Genomic DNA, 7376 nt, shown 5'->3' with positions numbered 1-7376 from the left:
GAAACACATAAACTCTTCTTCATAACCAAGTGACCAAAAACTCTAAATTCAGAGCATCAGTTTCAATCAATTTTTTATTAATCGATGGTAACTCTGTTTGGCGTATGTGTCATTGTATGTTGACGAGTTCAAAGAAACAAGCTTTTGCTTCTTTTAATCCTATAATTTCTTGCAAATGGGGTCAAAGTCTAAGCCATCAACCACATTAACATTTCTGTGCTGTGACATGTAAAATATCGGAGCTTCACATATGTCGGAACCATTTTCGAAAGAGGTTATGGTTCAGTACTTCAGTCATGATTTTCTAAAAAGACTACTCTAACATACCAAGACAAAAAAGACATGTACAATTTTACCACTAGGAATCATTCAACTCGCGTCTTCTATGTTTTTGTTTTTTGAGGGAAGGCCACCATCGCGTCTTCTATATTACTAATCCCTCAATATATAAGTTCCTCAAAACATAACAGAGTACCATATAACACCAACCAGTGAATCGGATCATATAGATGGACCATACATTTGGAGTATCATAATATTGATATTTTCTCAACACAATCGGATTGTGCAGCAGTTCCAAATTACATACAGCTTCACATAATAACATCCCAAATGAAAAAAGAAACATACAAACTCGTGGTCATAAATAAGTGAACAACAATCTAAAACCAGAGCATCAGTTTCAATCTGCTAGTAATGGTGGCTGCACTCCGCATTGGAAAAGAAATACAATCTGCCATGTCTTTACAGATTTCTGTATCTGAGAAAGCAAGACAAGTTACAACTAAATGGGAATTACACAGTAGTAGTACTCCGTAGAAACCCGGCACAGCACTTAAGTAGCTTGTTCCTTTTCCCAGGAAACCATGATCATTAAGTCCATACGATTGATTTATGTTATAACCCCATGATATCCTCACAGTGATAACGCTGGATCACTTCGGAACCTCTGCCATTGCTTGAAACTTCTTCCTCACTGCAGTGAACTTGGAAACCAGTTCATCCATGTTCGGCAGGCACTCCTTAGCACGCTCGTCGCCGGCATATGCTTTCGCCCATCGGTGCAGAACAGGGAACTCCTCATTGGTGAGCAGATCCACTCCGGAGATCTCCTCGAAGGCTTCGAGCAGCAAGCTAATCCACTGGCAGCTATGTCCACGAGGCCAATGGAGTCCCCTCCAAAAAACCTCTTCCCCTTAAGCTGTCCCTCGAGAAGCAGCAGATTCTCCTTGGCTACCTTCAAGAAGTCCTCCTCCTCCTCCTTGTCACCATCGGCCATACATATCGACATCCAGAACGGCGTAGCAAACTGCAGTATAGCGTTCAGGACAGAAACATATTGTTAAGAAGTTCACAAGAGATGGTACCTTTTGGTCGATGAACTGGGCCCAGAAGCGGGCCGTGGCCCTCTCGTACGGGTCGGCCGGTAGCAGCGGCGGCCCCTTGAAGGCCTCGCCGATGTACTCGACGATGATGAGTGACTCGCAGATGGATCTGTGGCCATGAAGGAGCACGGGGACCAGTTTGTGGACGGGGTTGCACGTCAGCAGCAGCTCGCTCTTGTTGTTGGGAAGGTCTTCGAGGAGCAGCTCGTAAGGTATGCCCTTGAGCCTCAGGGCAACCTCCGGACGGTGGCCGTATATGCTGCCGAAAGTGCTCATCACCTTAACCGGCTCACCCATTTTTCCTTCCAAATTCCGGACCTGAACTCAAAGCCCGTGACTGCTGGCTGATATGAACGGGTGGTACTATTTATATGGGCCAGGGTCAGGGGATGCTTTGTTGCTGTTTCTTCTCTTAAAAGGTTAGATGTGTAAAGATGGGGGAGCGAAACTACTCAGCTGCTTCCATCCAAAGTTGAGATGTGTAAAGAAACTTATCTGATCTTCACCCCAATAAACTTGTTCTTGGCTGAAAGCATCTGTACAGGCTTTGGTTCAATGGAGTTACTCGGGAGCCACACATGTATTTTAAAAAGACAGGTAAGCGCCTCGAGATGATGCATGCCATGGGATTCCCATGGTATATGGGTTATGGCTAGGTGTCAGTCGACTGAGATTTAACCAAGTCTCAGTCAAGTCACATCTTAGAGAGAAAAGGAAAACTGAAAATATAATTTTGCACAGATCTCAATGTAAGATCCCATAGATATAGCATCGACTGAGACTTTGTTGGAATTGGGTGAAATATTGCATACAAGTTAGGTTACAGTTGGACTCTAAGTAGTATTGTGTTTAGATAGGATATGGAGTCGTGTCCTAGCACTAGTAGAAAACGGGGCATACGTTCGGGCCAGATAAGCCCATTAGTCTCAGTTCGGTCACGAACCGGTACCCATGGGCCCATTGGTCCCGGTTCGTGAGGCCAGGGGACCTGCCGGGCCTCGTGGGGCCATTGGTCCCGGTTCGTTTGGCCCCTTTGGTCTCGGTTGGTGGCACGAACCGGTATCAATGGGCCTCGCTCCTGGCCCACCATCATTGGTCCCATTTTGTTGCATGAGCCGGGACCAAAGGGAGGTCTTTAGGACCGGGTGAAGCCACGAACCGGTACCAATGAACCAGCCAGGGGAGAGGGCTTTTGTGTGTAAAACATTAAAAGCAAAAGGAATTTTCACAAAATAAATAAAAAAAGAAAAAAAAGAATAGAAAATAAGTAAGTAGAAAAAAAATAAGTACAAACAGAAAAACTTTAATAAATAAGTAGAAACAAAATAAACTTTAATAAAGTAAAATAAATGAACTATAATAAAATAAATAAAAATAGCAACAGTAAGTAGAAACAAAATAAAATAAATAAAGCAAAAAAGAAAGAATTTTCATAAAATAAATAAAAGAAGCAAAAAATAAAAGAAAATAAATAAATAGAAACAAAATAAACTTTAATAAATAAGTAAAAACAAAATAAAATTTTATAAAACCTCTAGTATTATTGAAACTAAAATTATATAAAATTTATGCAACTAAAATTATCAAAGTATTTTCTGTTCAAAATATTAAAAGAAAAAAGAATTTTCATAAAGAAATTTTTTGTTAGAAACTTTAATAGCAAAAGAACTATCATAAAGAATTTTTGTTAGAAACTAAAATAAAAAAATATGTTTTTGAATATAATGATAAAACACAGTAATATTAAATAGCAGGAAAAAGAATCACTCAAAAATCTATTTTTATAGTAAAGCTATTCAAAAACTAGTGAGTCACCCAAATTTCCAAAAATTCAAATTTATACTATTCAAATTAGAAAACAAATGGCACTAACAGAAAGTTTATAATTTTGATTACCTAAAAGCAAAAAGAATCACTGAAAAACTTGTAAGTATTTTGCAGTAAGTAGAAACAAAATAAAATAAACAAAGCAAAAAAGAAAAGAAAAAAGTGCCACCTAAAGGGCCACCACGGCCTGAATACGACTAGAAACCCAACAATGGGCCAGGATTCAGGCTCGCTGTAGGCCAAGTAGGCTCACAGGCACATAGTGACAGATTAGGCCCGAAAAGCCTGCAGTTGAGAGGAGCTCGAGAGGGTTGGCGCAGCAGCGCTTATAAACCACTCTCGAGCTCTCTCAACTAGCGAGGTGGGACTAAACTTTGGCCGCGACGCAGGCAGCACAGGTCCTTTGGTCCCGGTTGGTGCCACCAAGCGGGACTAAAGGGGGGCATTGGTCCCAATTGGTGCCACGAACCGGTACCAATGCCCATCCTTTAGTCCCGGTTGGTGCCACCAACCAGGACCAAAGGCCTCTGCTTCCCGCCCTTTGGGCTTTTGAAAAGAGAGCTTTGGTCCCGGTTGGTGGCAACAACCGGGACTAAAGGGGGTATGAGGGTGTCGATTTTATCGGGAATGAGGGTGTCGATTTTTTTTGTAGTAGATGATGATGATGATATATGAAAACTTGGTCAATTTTTTCTGTTGTAATTTTGTTCGATGAATGTTTTCTGTTAAAACTTGTATTAAGTTTGTTCGATGAATGTTTCATGGGAGAGAGGGAGTAAAAACTCATCAGACATGAGGGGGGACGAGTCCCCCTCCGGTTCCTAACTCTCTCAGGAATTCAACATATATTCAACATGAGGGGGGGGGTCGATAGCCCCTCCCCGATAACTCTGACATGAGGGGGGGGTCGATATACCCCCTCCCCGATAAAAAAATTTCCATGAATGTATGCCGTCGTTGTCGATATACCTCCTCCTTTACCAAGTTAAAAGAGTGTTGTCGTCGAGGCCACCCCGAACCCTTTAAGCGTTGCCGAGGCCACCCCAAACCCTAGAGAAGTGTCAAGGCCATTAATTAATATAATTCCTTGTTGTGAATAGCTATAATGAGGTCTAAGTTTGCCACTAATATATCCATCTGTCATGTTTGTATAATAATTGCCATGTTGTAATATTTGCAGAAACTATGGAGCACGGCCGAGACGAGGAAGCAGACTGGGTGTTGGGGGACATAATCGCAGCCGGAGCTAATGCCATGTCGTATCTCAACGAAACTGATGGTCTGGAAGAAGAGGGTGAAGAAGCAGGCTATGGTCCTCGAACAACAGAGGAGACCGTGACCGGTGACCGAATGCCGGTGCAAGAAGGAGGCTGTGATAACGGCTCCGGTGACCGAACAGAGGCCGGCCAGGTATATATATTAATTAAGCCTGTGCTGACTATAGCTAATTGATGCATTCATTGTTTTGGTATCTACACATATTAAATATCGTCTTTCTTCATCGAGCACAACTTCGGTAAAGAGACGAGGCCCGAAGAAAAAGTTGCGATAAGATGAAAGGTTCACGATCACAGCAATCACGCGCGATGGCCAACCGATTGAACCCCTCCGGACCAAGGAGGCATTTACTGCTCAGTGCAGGTTTCTTATTAGGGACATGACCCCGATCAGCATAGAGCTATGGAATCGGCCTAAGGATGAAGAGCTTCAAGTTTCTTTTGTCGAAGATAGACAGAAAGCTGATCTTTGGAAAGCGTTGAAGGTAAATTTCACCCTACCGGAAGAGGAGGATCCGGAGAATCCAGTTATAGAGCCATTGATGAAGTCCTGTGCTCTCAAGAAGATGGCAGATCTATTCAGGAAGTGGAAAAATGACCTGAAAGCAAAGTTTGTCGACAAAGAAAAGACAGCAGAATTCATCGGCCGGTACGAGAAGCTCAGAGATCAATGGGACGCATTTGTGGCCAACAAGACATCGAAGAGGAGTAAGAAGATGTCAGCGATAAACAAGATAAATGCTACGAAGAAGGAGCATCACCATCGCACGGGGTCAGGTGGCTACCTCAAAGCCCGACCGTTGTGGGCCAAGGCTGAGAACGACCTGCTTGATAAAAGGGTCGAACCAGAGACATTGAACTGGCCAGACCATTGCCGGACTTGGTTCTTCGGGGTTGGCGGAACCTTGGACCCTGTAACAGGGAAATGCGTTTGGACGAGGGAGCAACTGCGAATACCCCTCACGAAGCTTCAACACTATATTAACGCAGTGCAGGAAGGGATGTTCATTCCAGACAGAGAGAAGGACGAGCTCACAATGGCCCTCGGGAATATTGAGCATCTTGGACGGACACGAGGCACGCCATGCTCCATTCCGTGGAAGGCTGGGTTTCCGGACGCAGGCGGTTACAAAATGCCAAGAGAGGAGGAAGAAGGTGGAGCAGAGCGAACTGCAGGAGCTGCACGCAAGGGTACAGAAGTTAGAGGAACGACATGCAGTTTGAGAAATATATTTGTATTATAAGCAAATGTCCATTTTAAGTTTGTTATAGACAAAAATGAAGACAAGGAACACCTTGGAGGATTTTTGAAAAAAAAACTATGTACACGAGAATCTACTCCCTCAATTTTAAGAAAAATATATTTGTAAGTTCTTAAATGAAAAATATTTGTAAGTTCTTAAAGGTTATGAAAAAAATCACACACATATGTATCACTTAGGAACTTACCCATGTGCATATAAAAAAAATTACATATGTGATTTATGTAAAATAATGTGGTCATTTGAAACTTAATGCAGCATTCTCATCTTATTTTTGTGCACGTCACAAATGGTCATTAAGATATTAATAGGCTACTACATGGTTGTGTGCATTTTGTGATGAGGTCTCCGCAGTACTTGATGAAACCTTACCGTCGGCGTGACTGGCAGTACTCAAAATGATCAAATCATGCTAAACTTTTAATGCGGGGTCAAAAGATAAGCAGTGGCAACAGTGGCCCCTCGAAGGCTTCGTTGATGTACTGGACGATGCCCAGTTTGTGGACGGGGTTGCATGTAAGCAGGCTTTTGTTGCACAACTCTCCAGATGCGCTCGTGCTTATTAATCGAATCATTACATTACAGAGCGTAACTGCATGCATCCAGTCATGTTGCTTCTGTTTTCCTTTTTGTATTCTTAACTTTTTTATTTCCTCCTTTTTCTGTTTCTTTTTTGAAGATTTACTTTCTTACAAACACATAAATCTGTTTTAAGATACATAAACCATTTTTTAAAATTACATACACATTTGTGGAAACTGTAAATGTATGAACAACTTTTTAATTCTCATTAATATATTTTTAAATACTGTAACCCTTTTTTACTTCATGCACATCTTTAATGCGTGCACACTTTTTAGTTACATTAACATTACAAAGAATACATGAACAATAGTTAATACATGATGTTTAAAAAATATCTGAACAATTTTTTTGTCACATATTATATTCAAAATGCTTGAACACTTATTTAACTACATGAACATTTTAGAAATATGTGAACAATTTTTTAGTTACAACTTGCAAATACTATTTTTCTCAAAATATGCGAGCAATAATTTTGAGTTACATAAACATTATAAACTGTACATGAACACTTTCTCGAATATTTGGGAATATACTTTATGGCACACAGATATTTTACCTTTTGTAGTTAGTTATATACAAATTAATAGTATAAATATTTTTAAATTTTTTAGGATTTTTTTCAAGTTTTATGAAAAAGAGAATAATTGTAGTGTTTTTAGTGGGCCACACTAAGTGTGGCCCATTTAGCTCGGGCGTATGAGAAGGAAGATGAGCTTTCTATGTCAAGATAATTATGGGTTTGCTAGGAAGAAGGGCCAAATATTGATTCATTGACAGAATGGTTAGAAATTTTTCTCTTTGTCGATATGTTACTAGCTCTATGATAAAATGTTGAAACCATCAATTACTATATTGTACATGAATGAACCCGGGCTTCTGCATTCAAGACCTCGCCGATACATTAATTTTGTTTTATCTAGATACCTAACAATGCTATCACTGGAATGCAACTCAAATATTACATTCCTCCTATATATGGCGGTCGCTTGCGTGCCGGTGAAAAAAAAGCACGTGATGGCATCCGTCCTCACGAAGCT

General features: G+C 40.9%; 1 pseudogene; it reads right to left on the bottom strand.

Moving 5' to 3' along the window:
- Nucleotides 1–663: 663 nt before the first annotated feature.
- LOC119282577 lies at nucleotides 664–1372 on the bottom strand (annotated as a pseudogene).
- Nucleotides 1373–7376: the final 6004 nt, after the last annotated feature.

Source organism: Triticum dicoccoides, chromosome 3B (assembly GCF_002162155.2).
Source record: "Triticum dicoccoides isolate Atlit2015 ecotype Zavitan chromosome 3B, WEW_v2.0, whole genome shotgun sequence".
Classification (NCBI taxonomy): domain Eukaryota; kingdom Viridiplantae; phylum Streptophyta; class Magnoliopsida; order Poales; family Poaceae; genus Triticum; species Triticum dicoccoides.
Note: the sequence above shows the minus strand (reverse complement) of the source record. Positions and strands in the feature narration are given on the sequence as shown.